The 15665-nt window shown below is 45.5% G+C and overlaps 1 protein-coding gene and 1 pseudogene across 20 annotated transcripts in view; one reads left to right on the top strand and one right to left on the bottom strand.

Annotated features, from left to right (window-relative positions):
* Ryr2 (ryanodine receptor 2) overlaps positions 1-15665 on the bottom strand; it is a 585615-nt gene that overhangs the window by 546224 nt on the left and 23726 nt on the right. The gene's annotated exons all lie outside the window — the stretch shown is intronic.
* On the top strand, positions 6938-7062 carry LOC120098026 (small nucleolar RNA U3; annotated as a pseudogene).

Here is a 15665-nt window from a genome sequence, read left to right as displayed (position 1 = left end):
CTTCTTGGTCATGACGTTTTTTGCAGGAATAGAAACCCTGACTAAGACAACAGGTATTGGTGCCCTAGTCCAAGGTTGCTAGGTATATTGTTCAGAGAGGAGTATGTGTACAGTGCATGCAGGTCAGGAAGGAAAGATACCAAGGGCATTGTTAGAAGAGAGCTGGGCATAGCCCAAGCCAAGCAGAGTCCCAGGTTATCAAGATCTTCCCTGTGCTTGCTGCCTCAGTGGAATACTCAACAATGGCTGCTCTACGTCATGTGGACTTCTCTCTCAGTCCACACCAAATCAGTAGATCTTGCAAAACTCATGTTAAACCCTTGGCTAACATCTCCCACTCCCCACTCCTCACTCATCACCCCATTCCCCTGGCAAACATCCCTCTCTCTGCTCACAACTTTTAGATTTCATATGTAAGCAAGATCACACAGTGTCACCTTTCGGTGCCTGACTTTTTTCATTAGCATGATGTCCTCCAGGTTAATCATGCTGTAAGACATGACATGATTTCATTCTATTTTAAGGTTAAACAGATTCTCAGCGTACGTAAAGGCCACATTTTCTTTATTCATTGTCCCAGTCTTAGAGGTATGGGTTGTTCATATATTAGGTTGTTGTTACTAATGCACAGCATGTTAGCATTACTCTATGATATACCTGAATTTGCTTAAAGAAACCTTAGGTATCCTTACTATAAATACATACATGCATATACATACATATACTATGTGGGTAACAGAAGGGCTAACAGCATTGATTACAGCAATTCACTTCACCATCATGCCAAAGTATCTCATTGTACACTCTGAATACATATGTGTGTGAGTATGTGTTTGAACATGTATACTTGTCAGTTAGGTATAGATTGCTGTCTGTCAGCAGGTGAGGGCAGGTGAAAGCCAGGGCTGGAGCCTGTGATTGGACAGTGGGAAAGGAGGGTGGGCTGAGAGTTTATGAGAGGCAGGAAAGATAGGAGAGGGGGAGAGGAAGGAAGGAAGATGGAAGAAGAGAAAGATGATCCAGATTCCTCGTGGCTTTAAATAGCCACAGGTAGCTATGAATATCTTATAAGGGACGGATAATTACAGGACAATTTGTCTTATCTAGGTGGGCAGTTTATATCAATATCAATCGGCTCTGAGTTCATCGTGTGGACGTTTTGTGGGATGAGTTTTGATTGCACCGGGTTACAGGGATTTGTGACTGCTAACCACAGTGGGTGAGTGGATGGAAATGTGAGCAGAATGCACAGCAAGAGAGCCATGATATGGGCAGTCGAAACATGGGGCTAGCCATGGAAGCAGTGAGACCGCTGGGACCAGAGAGTAGCTGGCGTTAGTGTGGGACAGTGCCTTTTTTTTATTATTATTATAATTTCACACAACAGTTAGGTCTCAATAAAACTGGCAAAAATAAAAACTGTAAAACAGTCAATAGAAATTAAATCACTGGCTAATCAATTTTTTTCATCAACTTTTAGGTGAATGAGTGTTTGCCTCCATACATGTATGTGCACCAGTTGCTTAAGAACAGGGGCTCAGATCCACAAAACAAGTCCTGGGTGTTTGTCAGCTATGATATGGGTACTGGGAACTGAACCCAGGTCCTCTGCTAAAGTAGCCAGTGTTCTTAACTACTGAGTCATTTCTCCAGACCCTGTGCTAGGAAATGTTATAATGCAAACAGTTGGACAAAATGTTCATGCTTTTCGAGGTCTTAAATGGCATTTTTGTAAACCAGTTGACTCTTGGGTAATGAATAGGAAACCGGAAGAGAGTATGAGTCCATCTTGATTATATTTTTCAAGTACAAACATTTTAAAGTATATATTTTAATAGAGAAATGATAAACAGAGTTCAAATCTTAACTCAATGTATTTTACCTAAAATACAAATGTTTTCTAAGGAAACCACATCAATACCAAGGCTAATACAGAAGAGATGTTGGCGTCAAAGAAATCATAGAACATAAGATTTGGTTTTCCTCTCTTTGTCCCAGCCACTCCCTGTGGGTGATGCTGACCGGTTATGACTTGCATCAGTGGCAGTGGACAGACATGAAATATTTTCATACCTGGTTTAAAAAACTAAGTTCCCAGAAGGAGCGGAACAGTGCAATCTTTTAGTTAATCCCTCTCCCTGCCAAAAAAAAAAAAAACTCTGTGTGTGTGTGTGTGTGTGTGTGTGTGTGTGTGTGTGTGTGTAAATTTAGGTGTCCATGGAGACCGGAAGAGAATGTCAGATCCCCAGAAACCCGACGTAGTTACAGGTGGTTCTGAGCCACCATAATATGGGAGCTGGGGAATGGACCAGATCCTCAAGAAGAGCAGGGAGCCCTCTTAACTGCGGAGCCAGCTTTCCAGACCCACAATTTGCTCTGGTTGCATTGCAAGATGTTTTCCTGTTGTCTTATCCATTCCAATCTGTTACACTGTAAATCGGTATCAAGGGGGTGCCTAGGGAACAGCGAGTGGTATTAACTCAAAATCTATACACTTGACAGAGATCAAGAGACCAGGCTGACAGAACATCCTTCTTCCTTCTTGAACCTGGTTTAAACATTGTCACTCAACACAAGCAGATCAGTCCTGCCATCTGGGGTTCGCTTCCTAATTAAAAATGAATGCTAAGGAGTGAATGAAGAACAAACAGGGCAGAGTTCCCTGGATCCTTCAGCTCAACTAGTTTAGTTTCTTCACCTTTTAACCTCAAGCCTAAATCTCTGGGCCTTTGTTTGTTTGTTTCCAGGGCATTCAGTGATGATGGAAAAGATCAGTCTGGCAATTGACCAGAATTACACCCTCTATTTATCTACCTAAGGGGAATAGTTTGTGTCCTTAACTGCACTGGAAGGCTCGAATCACAGTCACTGGAACATAAGCCATCCAGAAATTGAGGGAAAGGAAGAAAGAAAACACATAATCAAGCTAAGATCAATCCAACTTGAAGAGGGCCATTAGTCAGACCCAATTTTGGTAAGGTTTTGAATAAACAGGCCACACTAAAATAGCCTGAAGTCACAAGTGCAACTAAAGACCTTCAACTGGGATGCCAGTCCAGCAGAGGGCCTGTGGGCTCAGTCAACAGTACCAGTTCCTGCTGGGTATAGCACTTATAGTTCAATGCCAGGCAGAAGAAAGGCATTAGGGAACAAAAACCAGGGGTATAAGGGAGGTATAAGGTGACACAAGGTCAAAAGGCATGGCCGGAACACATCACTCTGCCCTCTTCTGGAACTTTTTTATCTTTTATCCAGGTAGTGAGATCATTATATCCTAGTTAAGAATCTCAGGACCAGAGGGATGGTTCAATCAGTAAAGTTCTTGCCTCAAAAGCATGAGAACCTGAGTTTGGATCCCCAAGCCCATAAAAAAGCCAGGCACAATGGCGCCCATAAAACAGCCAGGCACAATGGCACCAGAGGGATGGAGACCAGAGGTCATGGAGCTTGATGCTCAGCTGGTCTAGCCACTTCTTCAATGAAAGACCTTGTCCTGGTTAGGTCTGATTGTCCACTTGGAACACTAGAGTCATGACTGAGGAGTTGGCTAGATGGGATTCTCCTGTGGGTAGGTCTATGGGAGGCTGTCTTGATAAGGAATTATGCCAGAGGTCACAGCCAACTATGGGTATCACCATCCCTAGGCACGTGGTCCTCAGCTGTATAGGAAAACATTTGTGAGCCAGCCAGAGGGCGAGCCAGTAAGAAGAGTCTTCCATCTTGCCTGTTTGAGTGCATACCCTGACTTCCCTCAACAATGGGCTATGATCTGAAAGTGTAAGTCAAATAAAACCTTTCCTCCCCAATTTGCTTTTGGTCGTTGTTTTCTAATAGCAACAGAATGAAACTAGAACAAAATTCCTGTCTCAAAATATAAAATAGGTGTTAGAAATATGGCTCATGGGAGGTGTGCATACCTCTCTTGCAGAGGATCCAAGTTAGGTTCCCAAAACCCACACTGGGTGGCTCATAACCACTTGCTAACTCCACCCCTAGGGAATCCAACACCACTGTGCTCTAGGGGCACCTGTACTCACATGCATATGCTCACACATAAATGCACACACATATACACAGAGTGGAAAAGAAAGAAAGAAAGAAAGAAAGAAAGAAAGAAAGAAAGAAAGAAAGAAAGAAAGAAAGAAAGGGAGGAAGGAAGAGAGAGAGAGAGAGAGAGAGAGAGAGAGAGAGAGAGAGAAAGAAAGAAAGAAAGAAAGAAAGAAAGAAAGAAGGTGAACGATTGAGGAAGACACCCAAAATAGACTTCTGGGCTCCACATGTATTCTCACACGCGCGCGCGCGCGCACACACACACACACACACACACACACACACACACACACATACATGTACACACACATGAACACATAGACATATACCACATACACACAGAATCCCCAAGACCTCTATAGGAATGAAGGCTAGCATAAAAGTTAAGGCTTTTTGAGACACCTGTTCCTGGGGTTGTTCAAAGCTACCCAGAGGAACTGCAAACTACAAGCCTCTACCCTTGGCAGTTCCATGGCCTGTTAGCCTGTGAGCAGTGCAGCAAGGAAACCATTTTCATAAGAATAAAAGCTAGGAGCACAATTCTGGCTTAGAAAACAACACCAGAAGAAAAGGTTCGAGGTTTACAAATGAGGGGGAGGAAGTGGGAGGGACCCAAGTGTGGTAGCAAGAACTGAAGAATAGGGTGCATGTGACTTAATCCCCAAGTGAAACACGCCTGGGGCAAGATTTCCCAGACTGGCAATGCTGCTCGGCTGCAGTGGAAAATATGTGGACCCAGGCATTGCTCAATGACATAAACTAAAAGGCTAATTCTTCCTCCTGAAGGGAGAGACTGTCAAATCTGGATTATAATTTTCCTTCCCATAAATCCAGAGCCATGAAAACCTATGGGAATACAAAATAACACCCAGGGGCCACAGCCCTGCTCACTGTTTTTCTCCAATAATTTCTAAGTCATTCACGAGACCCTGGCTTCTTTAGAGAAAGTAAAATAATTCCAGGAGAGACTTTGCTTTCCCCAGGCTCACAATGTCCCTCCTGTCTAGAAGGCCACAAACTTCAAGGTCAACCACAAGCAGGAATCTAGCTGACATGCCTATCTAGTTCTGTGGAGTCCTCCTGAGCCACACTGAGCTGTGTGATGAGGAGGCTATTAGGGGTCGTCTTCCTTCTTGTCTTGGTCTTCTGAAAATGTAATTCTCCCCAGCTGGGAGCAAATGTTCAAATGGCTGCCAAGGTTTATTCTCAAGGCCCCGCAGATACAGTGGGTGCCCCTCCCAGATCGAATCCAGAATTTAGCTGCTCCATACAAAGCCCAGGCCAGAAAACTGTTCTGCTGTTGCCTCATGGGCATATCTGTGATGTGAGGAGGGGTTTTGACCCTCCTGCTGTCAGTTGATGTCCTGAGCAACAAACTGACCATCTTGCCCATTACTTCCTGACTACACAGCCCTTCCTGGTGTGGTCCTGGTGAAGAGATTCACCTTTGTGGTCCTGGTGACGAGAGAGACTCACTTTTCGTTAAACACGCAGGAGTACGGTTATGCTGTGATTTTCAGATTGCCCCTGTCAGAATGGTGCTGCCCAGCACCGCAGCTGCTGCTGTAGAAGTGTCCAGGATCCCAGAGACGAGAACTTGCACTGCTCTTTTGTGACAGTTTGTACGCGTAATGAGGTCTGCAGAACCCAAGCTGATTTTAATAACTCCAGGTTTCACCACAGAAACTACAGCTTCTCTTAACAAGATGAAAAAGGGCTGAAGGAAGAAAATTTGTTTTACATATTCATGACATGTCCTCTAGGCCTTGCTCGTCTCTAAACCCTGAGGTTTAGGAAAAACACTAAAAGGGAAAGAGTCTCCATACACACATGGTGGGGCTTCTCGAAAACTTAATTCACATGTGGAGCCTGAAGAAGCTCCGTAATCTCTCTGAGCCACAAAAGCCTCATGAATAGTCTTAAGACAGTGCTTCATTGAGATCATTTGTATTTACCGAGCAAGGGCCCAGACAAGAGCTGACACGCACCTTAGAGTCTTTCATAATAATGCGTGAGACAGTAAACCGAGCAGAGCGTTTGCCAGACGGGAATGGGTTTGTTAGTGTAAGGCACCTTCTCACTCCCATACTGTATCAGGGAATAAATACTAGGGGGTCCCCTCCTCCCCGCCAAGAAAAAACAGTGGCGGGGTTGGGGATTTAGCTCAGTGGTAGAGCGCTTGCCTAGCATGCACAAGGCCCTGGGTTCGGTCCCCAGCTCCGGAAAAAAAGAAAAGACAATGGGCATTGATCCTAAGGATGTCATTATTTAGTAAAGTGTCAGTTTGCCACTGACACAAAATATCTGAGCAGAACTGAGGACTTATTTGGGCTTACTGTTTTAGAGAGTTCAGTCTATGGTCAGCTAGACCCCTGCCTTTTAGTCAGGGAGAGGTAAATTACTATAGCAGGAAGTGTATGGAGAGCACACTGCTTACTTCCTAGCAACCAGGAAGCGGAGAGGAGAACAGGCGGGGGGGGGGGGGGCAGGTGGGGAGGGAGAGAGGCATGGGGCAGGGATAAGTCATACTTTTCCAAGGTGTGCTCCCAAAGTCTCATCTCCTAATCATAGAAGATTCAGCTATGAACTTATGAATGCACTAAGCCACTGAGAAAATTAAGAGTCCCAAGTTTCGATCACTGTTCAATAGAACACCAACTGGGAACCCGGGCTTTAACACATAAACCTTTGGAGTCACAACCAAGCCCTATCAGTAGATTACTAACAAACGGAACCCATTTTAAAAATACAGAAGAGGCCAGGCATGGTGACACAGGCTTATTGTCATAGAACTTGGTAAGCTTGTTAAGTTCTCCAGAACAGCCTGAACTTCATAGTAAGACCCTGCCTCAAACTAAACAAATCCATGAATGAAAAGCTAAATCCCAAGACTATACTTTCAGGGATCATTTCTATAGTTCGTTACTAGAGAAGTTTCTCTGACTGTGTAGAAAAGCTAAATCCCCCTTCATGACTATAAGTCCACTTGTCTACATTCCGTCCTTTACAGGAATAGAGATTTAAAGCTAATTATTTTTCCTTGATTCAACTCTACCATAGTGGCTTTTTTTCTTTTTGTGGATAAATGCATAAAAAATTATAACTGATACTGAAAATTCAGAATGGCCATTTTTTAACTACACAGAAAGTTTCCTGAGATATATAAAGTTTTGGACTAGGCACATGTTTGAGTTGACACCTTAACAGAACTGTGTTATGTTTTTACTTGTTAGTTCATTACAATAGAGATTTTATTTTAAAATAATATAAAATAAAATAAAATAGCAACCTTCACTCTGCCCCTCACCACCATGGCAATCACGAGACCTACCCCTGGGGTCAGTGTAGCTGGCTGCAGCACTCAGGAGTGGGCCCCTCATCTTGACTGGGCAGCACAGGGGAGCTGGAGGTGTGGATGAAGGTGGCCCTGAGGACAGGAGAGCAGAACTGACCCCGCCTCCTTCCAATGGCACCAATGGGTTACCTAGCTGCAGCATTACTAGAGAGCTCACCCTGGTGGTGCAAATCAGGGAGAGCCAGCATGCTGACCAACTCAGCTACAACCCAGGCTCAGATCCAGGGCTCTGAGTTGGCCAACCCCAAAACCCATATCATCTGTGGATGGTTGGGATGCATGAAAGGGCCAGTCCAGCAGGATCTCAAGCTGCAGGATCTCCACGACACAGGGCAATGACAGGATAACCAGGAGGAGTCCCAAAGAGAATCCGATATTGATGTTGTCTCAGAAGCCAGGGATCTCAGGCCAAACCGATGACTCTCGGCAATGAGCATTTGCCAAGTGAAGATGTATGGACAGAGGGATAAACTGTGAGGCACGCTGTGACATATTATGGCTTCCACGATGAGATATTTTATGCTTTGTTTTGTTGCTGCTGTTCTTTGTTTGTGTGCTTTTTATCTGGGGAGGGAGGTTCCAAGGATGAAGGGCAGATAGGAGGGCCAGGGAAATGAATGAGACTGGGGTGCATGGTGTAAAGCTCATAAAGAATCAATACAAATTTTTTTAAAAAAAGAAAACAATAATAACAAAGTAAAAACTCAGAATACACAGAATATACATGCACAGGGACAGAGGGAAGTTACTCCACAGCCATAGTGTAACTGAGCCCTGTAGAATCGGCATGTCAGAAGGAAATGATTTTGAAATAGAAGGGTTTCTCCCACAGGGAGCTTGTGTGTAGCAAGTTCTCCCAAAGGCACTTAAGAGCTGCATGTTGCTTTTCTGTGTGCATTGCGTTCCTCTTTGCAGAAACACTCCTCTCTGAACAGCTAGATGTGTTTGTGTCAGGGCTCAGAGTGGGAAATGGGTCTTGTGTGAATTACCTCCACTGTGCAAATACATTGCCGTTGATTGGACCCAGTAAAAGGGCCCAGAGGCCCCTCTGGCTACCCATACTATGTGTTATCTGACCTTCTGCTGCTCTGTAAAGCCACTTGGTCCCTAAGCAGCCCTAGCCCAGGGGTAAACATTTGCCCCAGAGGTCACAGTCCCAAATATACCACCCAATCTTTCTGAGAGGTCTAACTCTATGGTGCTAAAAATACCTCCCCCTCAGTCAACTGGACCTAGCCCAGGGCCACCTGGGCTCTTAGGACTCCCTAAGTGGAGAGTGGTAGAATGGGATACCAAGTTTCCTTCTCTGGCCTCTATTTGTGTACAAGTACACACTTGCACACACAGGCATGTATGCAAACACACACACACACACACACACACACACACACAGCCATGTACAAAAAGAATGAAAAGCTATCTGTATAGCCAGGAGTGTGAAGCCTTTAATCAATCCGAGCACTCAGGAGGCGGGGGCAGGCTTCAAGACTGTGCTTTCCAGCTCCAGGGTGACTTATTTTGGAAGTGATACTGTGGCCAGGGTTTGCTATGCAAGACAGCACAGGTCTGGGATTCAAGGGCAAGTGTTCAGAGAAAGAGCAAGAGCTCCTCCCTGATCACAGTTCAGGAGCTGAAGAACGGTAAGTCTTGGAAAAACAGGCCCTGGTATTTGTGAATGTTTGAATCCAGATTAACAGACTAGGAAATGGCACTCTCCTCCCTATGCTCTTTCCTATGGGGCCCTCATGATCATTATACATGAGAATGTGCCCAACCCTCACAAGGACTCCAGAGTAACCTACACCGTGGTGACCTTCACACCACAGCAGCTACCCAGAACTCTAATGCTCACAGAGTCCCCCAGCAGACAACTGGTGGGGCCAATCTGGATTTCTTTCTATGCCATTCGCTTTTCCAAGCCAGATTTTCAGAGGGAACCATTTGATCCGATCTCTATTAATATCTTCCTCCAGAATAGTAACACTCCTCCATCAGCTCAGACTTACCCAACATAAATATTATGTGAAGACTTGTCCAAAAATAAATGTATGCAATTAAATGGAAGCGTGTAATCTTCGTTTAACTAGCTTAATTTATTACAAAATGACTAGCTTTTTCTGATGCATGTGCAGCCTCGCACCCCTATCCACAGTGACAAAGTCAGTTACTCTTGTACCCTTAAACTGTACGTGGACTCTCTCAGGGTTCTTCCTCTTTAAATACCTGCCTGCCTTAGCTGAGTTTGCAACTGCTGTGATAAAACACCTGGCCAAGAACAATTTGGAAAGGGAAGGGCTTATTCAGCTTACTCGTCCACATTACCATGACATCATCAAAGGAAGTCAGGACAGGAACTCAAGCAGGACAGGAACCCAGAGGCAGGAGCTGATGTGGGGGCCGTGGAGGGGTGCTGCTTTTTGGCTCGCTCCACATGGCTTGTTCAGCTGACTTTATAGAACCTAGGACCACCAGACAAGGGATGGCATCGCCCACAAGGGGCTGGCCCTTCCCCTGAAACATCACTAATTAAGATGCTTAACTGTCAGTGGAGAGAGAGCTCTGGAACTCTCTCTCTACTGGAACTTGGAACTCTCTATGGAACTTGGATGTCTATATCACACCCCTTTCCCTAAGGTCTAGGAGCATGGGAAGAAAGGACATTGGAGTCAGAGGCCTAGGAGGCCTGGGTGAAACACTGTCTTCTGAATTTGATGGGACAGCTGCACTCATGAACTTAGAGCAGCCATGGTTGCCTAAACAAAACCTATGATAGATTGAGCCAGGCAGCAGGTCCAGCCTGGAGAAAGACACACCACGGACACACCACCGTCCCGCCCCTAACCGAGGACCTTTGACAGTTGGTGGCTGCTGGGAAAGGAAGAGTTTTATTCAGCTGTGTGACCTCTGGTAGATCACCCAGGTTCCTAGTAGATGGCCCTATACCCCGAAGCTTGCAGCAACACTGACTGTACTCAATAGATTTAAACGATGAAGGGTTCTCTAGAGTAACAGAACTTAGAAAATAAATCTCTTTATAAAGAGAGAGAATGTGGATTTATTAAAATGACTTTCGGGCTACAGTCCAGCTTATCCAATAGTGGATGGATGTGAACAGAAAATCCAAGAATCCAGTAGTTGGTCAGTCCATGAAGGTGGATGTCTCAACTAGTCTTCCCTATACACAGGAATCCTGAAGAAGTAGGCTTTAATACCAGTGAAGGAATGGTAGCAAGGCCACAGTTAATCCTCCCCCAAAACACCCTATGGGCATGCTCATAAATGTGTCTCCCAGGTGACTCCATATCCAGTCAAGCTGAAAACAAAAGTAATCATCACGGAGAGTTCTGCCAATGTTTATGAGGGTTCATCTAAAAAGGACATCCATGCAGAATGTGAAGAGATCAAGCCTGGAATGGCCAACCAGGTACAGGGGGCAAACATTCTGCTACTAACACCTCAGATAAGAGCATGGGGCAAGGTAGAACCGGCAACTTCTACTTCCCCATACTTGGATCCTGGCAAGACTCAAGTGCACTATCTTCTGCTGGTGGATATCCACGGGCTAGAAAAAAGCTTCCTGGAACATTTCACATTAAAGATGCATCTACCTCCACTACTGGTCCTTGAAACAGACCTTATGAGACTTCTCTTTTCAAACAAAAACATTTCTAATTTTTTAATCCTGATTTTGCTAGACTATTCTAGCAAAATGATTCACCAGGTAAGGGGAGGGAGAGAAAGAAAAGAATTAGAGTTGGAATCATGGATATACAACAAATATGGCCCATGGTGCCCCCAGGAGTAGGTCTGTCACCCCACTGTTATAAATTCCAGCATATTTAAAGCATAATTTATGCTGGAAGCCAACATTGTCTCAGCTGGAGAATGAAAAGTCCTATAACCCTGTAACCCTGAAGTGATCTTAACCCCCACAAACTCAGACTGTTCAGCAGGAAGTGACATAGCATGGCCCCACCTACACTAATTACCCTTGTGCAGAACCTTGTGGAAATCTCTGAGGAGGGTAGGGTTATGGACTTCAGGTCTCCCCTAAACTCATAAGTTGAAGACCCACCATGAAGTACTTCGGAATGAGACTAGCTTTTAGGATGACATTTTAAAGAGTTTCCCACATTAAAATGATGCCATTAAGGTGGGCCCCAATCTTTTTAAGATGAGGACAGTGACATACTCAAAGGGGAAGACCTTGAGCGTGGGAAGGAAGAGGCCCTAGTGGGAACCGACCTCGTGACACCTTGATATCAGACTTCCAGACTCCAGACTGCGTTATAATATATTTCAGCTGTGCAAAGGTCTCAGTTTACAGCCCTTGCTGCAGCATCCCTAACGACAACACAAGCAACTGTCTGGGCATGGGTCAAAGAGAGTCCATGATTGAGTCAAACCAAATGGGAAGCCCTGCCCTAAATGCATCATTGCATCATTGTGCTTGCCACAGGCCAAGGTTCCGGGCTGAGCACAAAGGAGGACGTGAGCTGAGTTCCAGCGCTCAGTGCCCTGTGTCTGACTGTGGCTGCTGTGAGCAGCTGCCTCAGGCTCCTCTTGCCCTCACTTCCCTACCATGACAGTCTGTACTTGGGGAGTGTAAGCCAAAATGGATCCTTCCTTCCTTTCTGAAACTTTCTTCTTGTCAGGTGTTCTGTCACTGCACCCACCCCCTCCATCCCAACCACCCCACCCCCATGCTCCAAATCACAGGAACAGAAGAAAGGGCACCAACATTAGCTGAGCGTATTAAATTTTTCTCTAATGGGGTACATTATATTTTATGCAAATGTTGGACAGTAAACTGAGAAAGAATATGTATTTCTTCCAATGGGAAAGCCAAGACTTGAACCTGAATGATTCTGATTCCTTATCTTGTAGTCACTCACCGCTCTCTTTCCCCATAGCCAAGACAGACAGATTCTAACTAAAAAACAGGGGGAGGGGGCCACTGCAAACGCCATCTTAATACCCCTAGAGAGTGCTTTTAAATTGGCTTTAATTTGAGGGTTTCTGCCCTGTAAATTATAAATTATACTTAATTTAGTACTTAAAGTATAAGCCATTTGACGCTTACATTTTCCAGACCATGCCAAAATCGAATACAAATGACAACCTTGCTCATGGATACCTTTTGCTAAAAGACAAGGCAATAAAACACACGTGAAGCAGGACGCAGATGAGGGCAGCCTGAATTCTGCACTCCCTTATCATTATTCAGCATCAGGGATTCGCCTCTGAGGACAAGGCCATTCTGTCTCCCTACGATCACAAGCCATGAGGGGATCTGCCTCAGCCCTTCCTCGGGCTCATTTCATGCTTCCTGAGTAGGTGCAGAGGGTGAAATCGGCAGTTAACTGCATCTCAGGTTGACCCAAATCAGTTTTTAATTTTCCTCTTTAGGAAACGGACAGGGGCCAGGACATTCAGGAAATGCCCAGCCAAAACGGAAGCACCTAGGCAGCCAGACTAGGAATAGTAAACGTCCAAGGATCTGCAAAACCAGCCTCTGGGACCAGGAATAGCTTAGGGATGAGAGAAGCCAACTTCAGCTCCTCCAGGCGTTCGCAGCAAGAAGGAGACTGGGAGCAACGCCTCCTCCACTGTTCCATTTGCTACCGAGAAAATGCTCACTCTGCTCACGCACAAAAGCAATGAGATGCTCAATGCCCCTCTATGGGTCTAGTCACCGGGCGGCCTGCAAGAGTTATGCACTTCGTTAGCTATGACAGGCTCTCTGACAAGTGCCATAAAAATCACCACAGCGCCCTTAGCTCATGGGTTCTGAACATTCACTCCTTTTCACTTATGTGGGCTAATCGTCCTAACTGCTTTATGAAACTAGAGGGAACATTAGAATCCAGGGATGGCGGGTAAAAGGAAAAAAAAAATAACGAGCCTCAGATGATGGAATTTTTGAAAACACTGAATCTGAGACCCTAATGGGGAACCCAAAAAGAAGGCAGAGGTGAGGTTCTGGGCTAGAACTGGCTGCTTCCCCACCACACCAGGTAAAGGGGTTGTGGATGAGACCTTCTTAAGAATGAATGTACAGGCAGATAAGGGAAAACCAGGCACAAACCTAAAAGTACTCATAGGCAGACAGTAAAGACACAGAGTGAGAAGAGAATTAGTCATTATTTAGACCCAGGCTATACAATATGGTAGCCACTGGTAAGTTAAGATTAATGAGCTGCAGAATTATGGCAGTTCACATACTAAGATGAATTCAAAATACATGATGCCCTCCGGGGCCTAAACAAAGAGTGTCCCTTATCCTTCGGAGATTCCCGAGGGGGAAAGCACTTGGGAGCTCACTGGTAACCTGTCACAGAGCCATTTCAGAGTGGCAAGGGGACAGCATAGGAGGCAGAGAGTGACTACTTCATTGCTGTGATTCAAATGGAGCATGGAGTTGGAGAAGCAGAGTTGGGGGCCTTTTGTTTCATAGTTTATGACAAGGGACACATGACTTTGATGGTTCATTTTGAGTGGCAAGATGACCGCACTGAGAAGCTGCTGAGAATGTAGGAAAGCACATCTCTGGGGGTGTCTGTGAGAGTGATGTAGACAAGATTAACTGAGGTTGGAAGACCCTCCAGTATGATGGCACTGTCCCCAACTATTGCTAGAAACCCTCGACACCATCAAAAGAAAGTCTAGATCTGGGGAGATAGCTCAACGTGCATTAATCCTGGCTGTGCCGGGCATGGTGGCGTAGACCTTTAATCCCATCTCTGGGAAGGAAGAGGGAGGCAGATGTCTGTGAGTTCAAGGCCAGTCTGTGAATCTTGTGAGTTCCATGGCAGCCAGTCCTACACAGTGAGACCCTGTCTTAAAAGGAGGGCAGTAGGGGAAAGAAAGGCAGGCAGGCAGGCAGGCAGGCAGGCAGGCAGGCAAAAGGTTTACTACACAAGTATGAGGACCTGAGTTCAGATCTCCAGGAACCATGTAAAAAGTCAGGCAAGGCTACTTTGTGTGTCTATAACCCATCAATGTGGTAACTGGAGATGCCGGGGATACTGGGATTTACTGGTTGTCAGTCTAGTTCCAGCTTCGATGAGAAACCTGTTACTACTACACAACACAGGCACACACACGCATGCACACGTGCACACACTCGCGTACACACACACACACACACACACACACACGCACACAGGCACAGAGAGAGAGAGAGAGAGAGAGAGAGCGAGAGCGAGAGAGCGCACAGCACCTCTAAGAACACACTGTGTCCAAGGACTCACTCTGCCCAGGTCTTAGGATTTCCAACTGCCACATAAATTCATCAGGGGAAAATTCCACAGGGCTCTGAGGAACGCTATCACCAAATAACTTCCAACAAAGAAGGCACCAAACTGCCACAGGGAGCACTTCAGCTGCTCATGCCTCCCACTCCCTAGCCCAGATAAATGAACTCTGAAAAGGTAGCTGTTGACAACTATCTGTGATGCCTCAAAGGGCCAACTCTCAGCAGAAAATGGAGACATCCCTTACTGCATGCCCGATGCAGGGTGAGGCTATAAGTCTGGATTGGCTCCAGGTCCTTATAAACACTCGCAAAATAGAAACTATGTAACTGCTTACAGAAGGCAAGTCATCTGTCAGTTTGTTAAAAAACACCAACCCTAGTTTTTTGCTTCATAAAAAGTAGACATTACCCAGGCTCTGTGGCTCCTCCCCCAGCACCGAGGTGGGGGCAGGGTGGAAGTTGCTTCGCACTGCAGGTGTGCATGAAAAATGAGCGCTTCATGCATGGACTGCATAACTTAAGGGCTTCCCCTATTAAACCCACATAAAGAACCACAGGGAGAGCGGGGTCCAATTTAACGCTCTTTACATATAGAAAGAACTCACAGAGAGACTAATAAGCCCTCCGCCCACACACATCTGCTTATCTGAGCACTTGGTGGGCTAACCTTATGGTCCCTGGAATTTGGAAGCTCTGTGGGATTACAAGGAGAGGCAGTTCTTAGTGGTAGCTCTCCCTGATAGAGAATCTATCACTATTTTTTTTTTTTTTTTTTTTTTTTTTTTGCTTAACTGGAGGCTCATAAAACGGGAGGCGGGGGGTGGGGTGTTGATTCTGTTAGGATATTAAAGCAGCACCAAAGAAAAAAATTCAAATAAAAGTGCCCGTTGCAGGCTGAAGAGATGGAGCTAACAGTGAAGCCCTTGATACAGAAGCATGAGGATGTAAGTGTACACACTAATACGCGTGGAGTGGGGCTGGGAGGAACGGGGGCGGGGGGAG

Source organism: Rattus norvegicus, chromosome 17, assembly GCF_036323735.1.
Source record: "Rattus norvegicus strain BN/NHsdMcwi chromosome 17, GRCr8, whole genome shotgun sequence".
Classification (NCBI taxonomy): Eukaryota; Metazoa; Chordata; class Mammalia; order Rodentia; family Muridae; genus Rattus; species Rattus norvegicus.
Note: the sequence above shows the minus strand (reverse complement) of the source record. Positions and strands in the feature narration are given on the sequence as shown.